This window comes from Paramormyrops kingsleyae, chromosome 5, assembly GCF_048594095.1.
Source record: "Paramormyrops kingsleyae isolate MSU_618 chromosome 5, PKINGS_0.4, whole genome shotgun sequence".
Classification (NCBI taxonomy): Eukaryota; Metazoa; Chordata; class Actinopteri; order Osteoglossiformes; family Mormyridae; genus Paramormyrops; species Paramormyrops kingsleyae.
Window position 1 is genome coordinate 33,487,230 of NC_132801.1, and position 11,815 is coordinate 33,499,044.

The 11,815-nt window shown below is 45.5% G+C and overlaps 1 protein-coding gene across 2 annotated transcripts in view; it reads left to right on the forward strand.

Annotated features, from left to right (window-relative positions):
• Positions 1-3,754: 3,754 nt before the first annotated feature.
• Positions 3,755-11,815, forward strand: part of ntn2 (netrin 2) — a 46,852-nt gene continuing 38,791 nt past the window's right edge. Inside the window, exon 1 of one of the 2 annotated variants that reach the window (XM_023819159.2) lies at positions 3,755-3,965. The gene's annotated coding sequence lies outside the window, so the exon portion shown is untranslated. Of the gene's footprint in view, positions 3,966-8,066; positions 8,531-11,815 lie in introns of those variants that run through there. The other variant, XM_023819158.2, reaches the window with a different exon arrangement.

Genomic DNA, 11,815 nt, shown 5'->3' on the forward strand with positions numbered 1-11,815 from the left:
CCTTAATACTTCCATCTAAATTGACCCTGCTGCTCGCTTCGTTACTTACATTTATAGATTAGTTGCTCTAGTTTTATTGGCTCTATTTTAACCTTATCACCTGCTGATCTTTTTCTGGAATGAGAAGCACTACTGTCACCGAGCAGAGTAAGTGTGGCTCAGAGCCGTCCCCTGGACCAATGCTGCCCTCTGGTGGGAAGAGCTGTCTCTAGAGTGTCAATTCCATGAAGGCTGAGGTAGCCCATCTGGCTTTTTGACATGTGCGGATGTCAAGACGATGAGCCTTCAGACAACACAGTTACGCTAAATGGTTTGGCTCAGACTCAGGCAGACATATTCCAGCACATTCTGGGGATACCAAGAGTCTCTGACTGGTTCTATAGCGAACACCTCAGTCAAAGGACGGATGTTTGCTGAAGGGAGACTTGTTAATTACCGTGCCCTTAATTGTCTTATCATCGCCCGAGTCACAAGTTTGAAATTCTCCGCCACTGTTTCCCAGTGCCACATCTCATTATCTTTATGGTAATGGAAGCACCTTTCTTAATGTCGATGCTCTGACACTGTGAACTGCCATTACGGCTGGCTGTTAATTAGTACATGCCCTCGTGTCCTGTGACCTTGTGTGCCGACGCCGGCTGTATAGAGTAATGGAGCGTGCCAGACAACGTGCCAGCAGTAGAGACGTGGCTGCCTGACGCGACGGCCCCGTATCGCGCTGTGTCTAATGTCACGCTAAATCTCGGCTCAGCCAGACTCCGGTGGGAACTGGCAAAGCGACTCCAGATGGGAGCACTTTAGCATAATAGCTCCGAAATTCCTCGCAAATGAACGTATAAATACCGCGAGAATTGCACCTGAATCCCTCACCCTTCCTCCAGGAGGCAGCGGTGGGATCCCGCGCAGGGGCGCCCTGCCCCGACATGACACTGTAACCCCCCTGTCTCCCCCTGACCCACCCAGGTGCCATCTTTCACAGTAACCATTCCGTGGGTGCAGGAACTCAGGGCAGCTGCGTGACACGTAGAAGAAGCCCCCCACCCCAACCCCCTCCCCAGCCTGGATTCATTCCTCAGACGTGTGAGGAAGTCCAGGAGACTCCAGGCTCATGACTGCCTCTCCCTTCCTGCTGAGGAATACCTGGCCGGCCCTTTGGGTAGGTGAGCGCGTCGAGTGATTCAGGTCGCCATGGCTACCCTGCCATCAGGGGCGTTGAATCATTGTGCAGGAATCGACCTACCTGGTTTCTGGGTGGCACAATAGCCTTAATAAATAAGTGATTCCGTTCCCCCCTCCCCCATCCGTGGTGATGTAGGGGCCTTGGCCACATGAGAGCGAGGCCCGACCGCAAAGGGAAAAGCCATCATTAAGTGTTTTTCCACTCTGATTTATGAGAAAGCCTTTGAACTCTGTTCCCAGGGTCTGAGCCAGTGTGTGGGTAACCGTGTGTGAGTGAGTGTGTATGTGATGCTACCAGAATGATCTCCCGTCTTCAGATGAGTCAGTCAGAAAGTTAAACATGCTCATGCGTTTTGTCTAATATAAACGGCAGATATGCATAGAAAGGAATGTATTTCTGCAGCTGCTCTCTCCGGCTCCGCCAGTTATCACTTTGCTTAGATTTTTTTGGTTTTCTTTTACTTTAACCAGCAGAGACGGGCACGGGCCTGGCGATATTTAAGGGGATTCCTCTAGGAGGGTGGGCTGGAAGCCATAAGCTTTAGGCAGGATGCAGCCAGTGAGTTGCCACTGCCCATCTCTTCTTCTACTCACAGTCCTGTGGCTGAAAACGAGAGCTTCAGGTTAAACCATCATCTAACCTGATGGGGGAACCGCAAGTCAGTGGGCAGCCGGCCTCGAGCCTTCTGTCAGCCATAACGAAAAGCAAATGCATGTCGGACAAAGATGCATTGCAGGGAAACCCTGGGAGAGGCTGAGGAATCTTATGAAACATTCTCCCAAACAGCAATGCAATAAAACTATCACTCCAGCTCTTTTTCTGAGGGACATTCCATTTTTCATTGTCATTATTCCTCTCTGATGAAAAACACTATTGTTGCTTTCCCCAGACCTTCAAGAGAAAACGTCAATTTCCTAAAAGACATTTTGTGCAATCTGTGAGAGGCAGGACTTTAATAAACAGCACATTACTTGTTTGCGTGCCTTTTATTTACATTAAAATAAAACGATGCAGTTACACAGCACATCTGCTAGTCACGTGGTCTGCACCGCTATAAATGCAGAGTCGTTTAGGTGTGGTTGAGGTCTGTCTTCTCATCGTAACAGCATTGTGACATGAAAGCTAATTAAATTACTTAAATATTCTGAAGTTTACACTGAGCTAACAACCAAATAATCCTGTTATGGTTTTGGTCACCGATTCATTGCAAGCGCCGCGCTGGAAGCTGCCAGCCCGTCTGTACAGCGGTGTTTCTCTTCTGCACGTGCACAAAGAAAACGGCAGCAATCAGGGCTGGACTGCTTCACCCGGCAGGCGGAACATCTCTGATGAAAGTGCTGCAGAGACTGGCATCGTTCTTCTTTGGAAAACATTCAGAAAGCTTTAGGCTACAGCACCACCTGCTAAGCACTGTATAGGTGGTTCCAGAACAGTTTAGTGATTTAAAATCAAAATGGCCTGATCTGTAGGCATAACACCTTGTATTGAAAGGACATATTAAGAGACACACCTTCATATTAATAAAAAAAAATGCTTGCTTTCTGTGAACCTGTACTGGACAAGCAATTTGAAGATGAATATATGTGTGGATAATGTTTTGCACTGTAGCACAATCCTAGCTGATTAATTATTGATATTTTCATTTGTCCATCTTCCACCCCACAAATATACACCATACAAAGTCTTGGGGGAGGGGGTCACGAGGCTGGGGTACACCCTGGATGGGATGCCAGTGCATTACATGGCAGTCAATAACAATCTAGTCAATGCTGCTGTTGTTTTTAAGATTTTTCAGTATTTTTAAGTTTATTTATCTAGTATTTCTTCCCATTGATTAAAATGTATTTTCCACAACTTGTTCAGTGAAACCTCTTTCCAAACTGTGTTGTCCAGCATCCTCTAAAGCAACAGGCACTCTGTTGTTCCATAACCCAGTTCGATTCAATTAACTTTATTTTAGATTATTTCCCTTAAATTAGAGAACTCCAGCCTAAAATTTGTATTGTGATTTTTATTCGTCATCTGATCCCTGCGATGCTTTGTTGAAACTTCAGATGCCCATGGCTTGCTGTACTTCAGCTCTCCAGGCCATCCTACCCCACGTGTGTAAAGTAATATTGTTCTGGTCAACTGATAAACCATAAGTTTCAGCATCTGCACATTACCCCTCCAAATGATAATTATGCTTGGACATCCTTTATTTTTCATTATTTTTCATAGTGATATCTAAAATGCTAACCCTACTCCCTAAATTACAACCTATAGTTCAGGATGATCTATTATTTAATTTGTTTCTAATAGCAACCCCATCAAAATGAGGCACGGAGGACACTGCAGTCTTGCACTCTCGGCACGGTGTCCGCCAGCGGGCCGTAGCCAGAATCGGTCAGTTTTGGCAGGCTGTCTCGCAGCCGTGCAGAAGGCTACTGGAAGAAGGTCCCCAGTGCGGTCACAAGAGGGCACACTCCACCCAGGGAAGCTCTACCCGCAGAATTCCCCGCACAAAGCAGCACGGCCTGCCTCCGCACAAAGCAGCACGGCCTGCCTCCGCACAAAGCAGCACGGCCTGCCTTCGAATGCGGCGGAGCAGCCAAAGATGGAGCGGGGCGAGAGCCGGCCGCCGGCGTTTTCACGAGGGCCGTCCACGGCGGGGAACCCAGGCGCCAAACAAGGGGCCTTTTAAGACACAGCCTGGAGCTTGTTTACTTAAACCAATTCAGTAAAACCAAGCGCAGTAACACAAAAGGACAGCAGATTGCTCAGCTTGAAGTTTCTGTGACAGCAAGTGAGTGTGTGAAGCCTCTTTCTCTTTCTGCTTTAGCCTAATCTGTCCCCACTTGTAATTAAAGCGATAATCTGTGGAGATGTGCTTAGGGACCCTGGACTTTCAATCTGGATTTAAGGGATTAGATCTTGAAATGCATATGTATTAGCATTTCATAACATGCAGCTTTTTTCAAGATTGACTTTTATATGGTGTGTGTATTACATGTTACACAATAATTGCATGTTGCTTGATCATGATCAATGTGCATATTAGACCTTTTTAATTACTTCTCTGGTCAGTATCTAGATGCAGTTTTGCTGTTTGTGAATTCAGTATGATTTTTTCCCCCCATTAGCCTGGTTTATAATTAACTTGTCTTTTCTCAAACTAAATTGCATTTAGACTGTACCTGTTTATTCCAGTGACCTTTCCCGAGTGTTCAGATGTGTTTAACAGTCTGTTCGTGCCCCGGGTGCTGCTCCAGCGACACAAATTCATCTCCCCCCCCCCCCCCCCCACCCCCATCACTTCTTACCTAGAGCGGCTTTATAATGCAATTGATCAATTGTTGGGCTGGACTAAGTGGTGGCCAAGAGAGGGGGGGTTATGTGTTAAGCTATTTCAGAGAATCCTCACTGCAAATGCATACAAATGTGACTAACAGAGCGGTTTCAGCACGCAGAGATCAGCATGGCGGACAGCCATGTAACTGCTGAGGTGTTAATACCATGTTGATAGTCATTATGCAGGTGAATCTCAGACATATGAATATGTATCATATATATACATACATATACATACAGATTATACACTACATATACACACATCATGTATACATGAACTGTTTTTACAGATTTATCATACTTACATTTCCAAAAAAAATAGATAAATGATTTTTATTTATTACACTTATGTGGTGTTTTGTATTTCATTGCTTCGTTTGCAGTTGTGAAAACTTTACAAAACCGGGATCAGGGCCTCTTGCCAGAAGGTTCCGTGTCAGTCGTCCTGAGCCTGTAGCACGCACAGGTACCACCGGCTAATGGGGGGAATTACTGCCCCCCCCCCGCAACACGGCCAGCGAGGCGCGCCCCAGCGCAGAGTCAGCCGCACACGGTGTGGAGGGAGCGAGCGAAGACCTGTTTCTCGACAGCTGCATGTGCAAGTGTTAGCATGTCCAGCCGTACGTGGCTGTTTCATCCTGGTTTTTGTTCCGGAGTGACTGGCCTCTGTTTCGCCAGCGGCGGGACATGCACCAGGAGAGACCGGTACCTAATTTTTTGGGACGCAAGATGAGGCCTCCGCCAGCATGGGCAATGGCGGTACACGGGGAGGGGGGGGCGGGGCCACCTGCTGGCAGGCAGGTTATCTGGAGCGCGCGGATGTGTGGACTGTGCGCTCCACTGGAGCGCTTCCCCTGGAAAGATAAAAGGAGGAAGGCTGAGAATCTGCTGCACCACCGTGATGGATGGAGCTAATTTAGGGGGGTGCGTCAGGCGCAGGATGACCGCTGACATTTATCTTGCTGGCAAAGCAGAGCGGTGTAAGGGCGGGAGACTGAAGCGGGCAGGGTGTGTGAGGGAGGGAGACGTCCACAAAGCCGCATGCAAATTGGATCAGGTCGTTATTTATGGATTTATGTAATTACCTTCAGAGCGATGTGGTTTGCCGGCAGCTCCAGGCCACCGTGGGGACGGTTGCCGTGGCGCTGAAGGAGAGGGTCCCTTTTGTGGAGCTCTCGCAGGTGACCCCCGTCACGGGGGGGGGGCGGGGTGTGGCACAGCCTCGGCCTCAGCTGGCGGGACCAGGAAGGGGCGCCGCCTCGATCTCTACAGCGCTGGTGTCTCCCCACGGGCTACTGGGCCTCTGAATTTTTAAGGCGAAGACAACCCCCCCCCCCTCGTGTGCTTGCATAACACGTAACATTCATTAATGATTCATGCAGAAACAAGGTTTCGATTATTGTGAGCGATCCCAGCATTCAGGCACAAACAAGATGCTTTTACAGGAAAAGGGAGCATGAAACCCCCAAAAGCACAGGACTTACACCTAAGACGGAAGGTTTTTGGCGTAGATATGCTGCATTTGCAGCGATGAGGTGCATAGTGACCTAAATCCATCTGTGTAGGACTCACTTGCCCATCATGTCTCAGTGGGATGCATTTGGATCTCAGATGCTGCGGTTACATGATGAATAGGTCATAAGTTGTCATAGCGGAGTAGCACTAAACGCAGTTTTGCTAAGAATGAAGGAGAGCTACATCTCTAGTGTGCGAGATCTGGGATCTGAATGAAAATGAAAGATGGGCATATTCTCCTGTTTTTTTTTTCCGTAACCACAGACAGAGGCAGCGACGGCAGACAGAGTGAACGGAGCGAAAGCTGAGACGTAAATTAGGAGTCCCCAGACCGTCAGGAAATCCGTTGTTGTCGATCCCATAACTCCTGTGTTGTCGGTGGATTACGGCGCTCGCCGTGAAATTCAGGCCTCCTCCTCTGAGCGAATCTCCAGCGCTGAGCGCGGGGCCATAATTTAGCAAGCAGGCAGGTGGGCTGCGGGCGGTTAGCACTCTGCCCCCTACCCCAAGCCCCCTCTGCTCTTCCACTCCTGTCATACATGCACTCGGCATGTGTTTGTGTGTACAAGGCCAAGCACCTTTTTTTTGTTGGTTGGCCTCTGATAATGTAGGAATCAAAGCCAGTACAGTGAGGTAATTAATGTACCTAAACGTGGCCCAGTCCCTGCTGGTGGACAACATGGAGGAGAGCGATCGCTCAGCACTTGCGATATTTTCCATTTAAGGTCCGATCCCAAGTGAGCAATTTGAGCAGTAAATACAGCAAGAATGTTGATCTTCTTAAAATGGAGTCAAGGGAATCCAGCACTGTGTACAGGCCCTCAAAAACACACACCCAGGATAGATGGTACGAAATTTTGAGGGGGGAGTTAAGGGGATGAAGGCAGGAATGTGTTCTGTCCCCTATGCATGATATAGAGGAGGTGTTGAGATTGATAGCCAGGTTTTTGCTCTGTCACTTCCACAATCAACGGCATTAAAATCCGTTCTGCCCTTAAACTGAATGTGACAGAATGGGGGTGGGACAATAATTCAAAGAGACAAGAAACAGATTTTCTTGTCTCATTCAGGCCACTTACAGCTGAACTGTGCATTAACTTCAGCTTTATATTTATGATTTGCCTTTTCATTTACTTGCTGGGTGTTTCTGATTCCTGCAATGCTGTCCTTTTAATACCTTCCATCTGCTGCTGCTGGCCACATTTGCCATCTCTCTTCTCGCTTGTTTAGATGCGTACAGTATTTGAGGAGTAGTCTACTGTGTAGGTCAAAATGACCTAATGCATCTAAGCCTCCTGTAAATCTGCTCTTTAAAACCAGGGTTCAAAGCATAGCAAGTGGCACAAATCCTAAGTGTGTACATTATTCATGTAACACTTCAAAATGTGTGAATTTGTGAGGCTGAATTGTAAATAATTTTATTTACCTTTAATGTTTTCAAGAAACACAACAGTGTGGGAGAAAAATCATTTGTGGTCCCATTAATGGCTGTCGAGTCATACCCCTGCGTGCACTTCATATGCAGAAGCCTATTTATATTTTTTTAAAGTATGTAATATGAATCAGGTCGGCCTTAAAGTTTCTCCGTGCCTCTAAGCGCCATATACTCCGTTTCAACAAGTGCCGTGTCTCGTGCCCTCTTTACGAGCGCCATATGGTTGCCAGTGAAAACACGATCTACGTCGTCTTTCGTTTTACCGCGATCACATCTCCACGGTTTTTTGTAACTTTTTTTTTTGGGGGGGGGGGAACTGTGGTTTCCCTGTTACTACAATAACACAGACTACATATCTATAAATATAAATATTCCAGTAGGACGCTTTCCTTTCTAACATGTACATAAATTTCACTTTTATTTAGGTTTTATTAATGATTTCAGGCATTCTATCTTTTTTTTTATCTCCCAAGACGGCACGGAAAGGATACAAGATCCAAGCGCTGTTTTGATGTTAATTGAATTAATATGGACTCGATGGTAAAGTTGTGAATTGCCTCCACCTTTCTCTCAATCTTTCTCCCTCCGCTCTCTCTCTCTCTCTCTCTCTCTCTCTCGTTCTGTGCGGTTTCGACTATGAGCCACGGGGCTCTTGTGAGCAATGTTTTCAAAGTCTGGAATTGATTTTAATGGGGAGTATCCTTCGCCCGCTTTTCAACCTATGGATCTATTGGGGCTTTCATACTCGGTTTAAACGCAGCAGCCGAGCGCAGTTTCTCACCTTATTGCTTTGTCCGCGTCGCTCAAGACAGCTATCAGCGTGGAGCAGTAAATGCAGTAAGGGCTGTAAACTGTGCTTTTACTGCCTAAACTTGCCGGCAGAGCTATACTAATTGTGACATACACAAGTAAAACGGAGAGAAAAAACACTTTTCGTCGTTTGGGTGGTTTTATTTTATTTTTACGGTTACATTATATTTTCAGTTTTTAGATTCCAGTGGCTGGATTGTCTCTTTTTAAATTTTTTTTTTCTTAAAAGGAGTTTTATTTTAGGAATTGACACATCATTGGTAAGTTTCCACACGCGTTCCCATTACCGTGTCTGTTATTGTAAACTGGAAATAATTTCATGGGTTAGGAAAACGTTTTATTTTAAGCGTCTGTCATTGCGAGTTAATTTTGGCAAACAAAATAACTGCTGACTTGATTTTATATTAATTGGCATGTCTGTATTAACCGTGGAAGTGCATTGTTACATGTTAAAAGAAAATAGTTTTTTTGGCATGCGTAGCACAGCATAAAACATAAAACATGCATTAATTTAGAAACGTGTACAATCATACAAACTTTAAAAATGAAGGTGTCCTGTTCAGGTTATAAAGAGGCCATATAAATAGAATTTTATCCATGAAGATATTAAAGCCATATTTTCTTAGGAAAAGAAACTAAACGTGTATCTTCACGTACACTAAATGAAACTGTCGGTGATTGACGTGTACACGGCAATATTGGCGAAAACGTCACTTTTTCATGTTCTTTCAACATTATTTATTTAATCATTATAATTGCGCTGCTGTAATTGCACGTTACATAAAACTTGCACGACTCATGTAGTGATTGTACGGACGAGGAGGGCAGGTGTAACCTATAATCCCTGAAAGCGGGGTATAAACTTAAGAAATGTCCCGTTAACTTGGTTTTCATGTCGAGGGGAGTATAAGCTTAGCGTAAAAATCCTCCGACTGAGTTGGATCAGTCAGCGTCCAGTATGTGTTTTTGTAATTATTCCTTGTAGACCCAGAGAGCCGTGCCAAACAAAGCAACACCTTGCGGCTCCTACTATTAATTTGCCGAAGCTAGGAAGGCCGAATTTCTCAATCTCTTGTGTTTGACTTGTCGGCATGCCGAGCTTGTTTCGCCGGATTTGAACGTATGATTTCACCGCACATTAGTTGGATAAATATTCCAACAAACACTGAATGAAAAAAGGACAAAACGCAAGGTGAAGATAAGACAATGGAATGTTTTTCATCTTATAAAAACAATAACTGATTTGTTCTGTTATGCAATACACGTATTTTATTTTCAAAGCATTTTTTTTTCTAGGAATCGTGTCGTTACTTTTCATTTTAAAAATATATGAACATGTGCGTTCGGAACTATATATTTTCGCCTTGCCCAGTTAGAGGTACAATTATCCAGTAACGTAGTTCCATTAAAAAAAAAAATAGTGCGATAAGATAATTTGATATCTCTTTCTATTTTTTGACAATCACTGATACGTAAAAAAAGCAATCCGAGGTTTGAACAATTACTTTGTGTAATTAATCTTAGTATAATTAATCGACTCAAGGACTAAATTAACTCCCTCTGACTGGTATTAACCTGTTAGAAAGGGAATTGTTAATGAGATCCCCGAACTACTCGTTTAGTGGAAGACTAGGGAATTTACTCAGTGAATTTCGTGCCGGAGAGTATTTTAATAATCTGTTACTACACCTGTAATTTATGTTGGAGTCAGTCCCACATTAGTGTTTGAAATGAAATTGGAAACCAATAGCACTGTATCAGATTTTCATTTCAGGGAAATATTTATTTATTTCTGTGGCTGTCTGATGGTCACCTGCAAGATCAGATATTTTTATTTACATATGGACAACAGCAATAGGCCAGAAAAAAGATTCACTTGGGCCTGAGTACAGGGCTCATGAGAAATATTTTGATGAATGAACAAATATTTTGGTCTATGAATTCTTCAATTTACTGCAAATTGTACTTACTGCAAATTGTAAGTTGTGCTTCAGTTAATTATACTGGTCTTGACAACAAAGAAATGAGATACATTTTTTTTTTTTCGCCCTGGAACACACCCCTTGACAATGGAGAGGGATGGCTTGCATTCTTGCCGTGTCTCTGGTCATCAGTTTCTCTGCCGATATGGCGTGTGCGCTGTGAGCCATCAGCGGGGCCGGGCTCCCGCATGTGGTCGGCCGAAACAGGTGCGGTAACATCAGCCTTTGTGCCGAGTCAGTTCTCCGCTTTCACTCCCCATGAATGAGGTGCCGGCGACACATGGAATCACCTTCTGAGACGGCGATTGATTCGTAAAGTAGATCCCAGCTGATTAATTGATACGCTCTTTTATTTCCTGACCGAATCCCCTCATTAGTGGCAGACGTGTCAGATGCAGGCCGACGCCCTTGCCTTCCCATGCGGTTCGTAATAATCAGCTGCGGCATGGCCGTGCCTCTCCGCTTTGTGCCCCGAGCCCCGGGGGAGGCTCAGCCCGGCGTGGCCTCCGCTTCTGCTCCTCTTCTCGCCGTCTGTCGCTACCTCCGAGCGCCTAGTGTCGGTGAGATGATCTGACCGGCTTTGTGAGCGTTTAGGGATGGGGGAGCACCTCTCCTGTTGCCCAGCCGAGCCGTAATGATGCCCCCGTCGGATGAAGGAGCCTTTTGCAACCCCGAGCAGGTGACGGGGGCACGGGAAATCCTCCCCCCCACTGTGCCCCCCCCCCCCCCCCCACCTTCTCTAGTGGAGCAGGTCATTGCCCCTTTTTGAAACAAAAGGCTTCTCCCTGTTTCTTTGGCATGCGCACACAGAACGGGAAGCATCACCTCATGTAAATTCTTCTTCTTTTTTTTTGTTTTACTCTAAATCCTCTACACCCCCACCTGCCTTCACTGTCCCCGTGACTTTCTGTTAGGAATAAATCGCTTTTCAAATTGGGGGCCTTTTTTCAAAAGCTTAAGTGATATAATGTTGCATTGAATTCTATAGTTTAACCATAAAATGATGGTCTGTGATGAAAAGTAAATTGATATAATCAGGTCATAACTAACTGGAAGGCTGAAGTACTTTAATTAACTGGGAGTTTCCTTACATTTTAGGCATTCTCAACACCATGAGGGCTATTACTCAGTGTCACTGTGCGTAAACAACTGCGGTAGGTTTAAATGACAAGTGCCACTTTCTGTCTGAGATCAGTGTACGGCTTATTGTCCGTGAAGGAGTCTTTTTTTGTTTTTTAGCTAATCATCATTAGTCATTGCTGAACCTTGCAGAAGGTCGCTTCCTGTGAAATCTGTGCGGGGATGTCTCATCCCAGTCAACAGTGATTCCGGGCCTGGCTAAGTGCATGTGTCATCCTCTCAGATTTCCTCCAGATGCTGCGGATACGCAGGATACCCAGGTTGCATGTTCTCCGGCTAGACACCCTTTCCTTCAGTCTTTATTCTCCTCCCCATCAGGGGTTGTTATTCCTCTCTGCTGTGGCAGACACACAGAGCTGGGACGTTTCTCTTTACTCTCCTCTGCATCCCCCCCCCTCTTTCACCGTTGGCATTCTGGCTGCC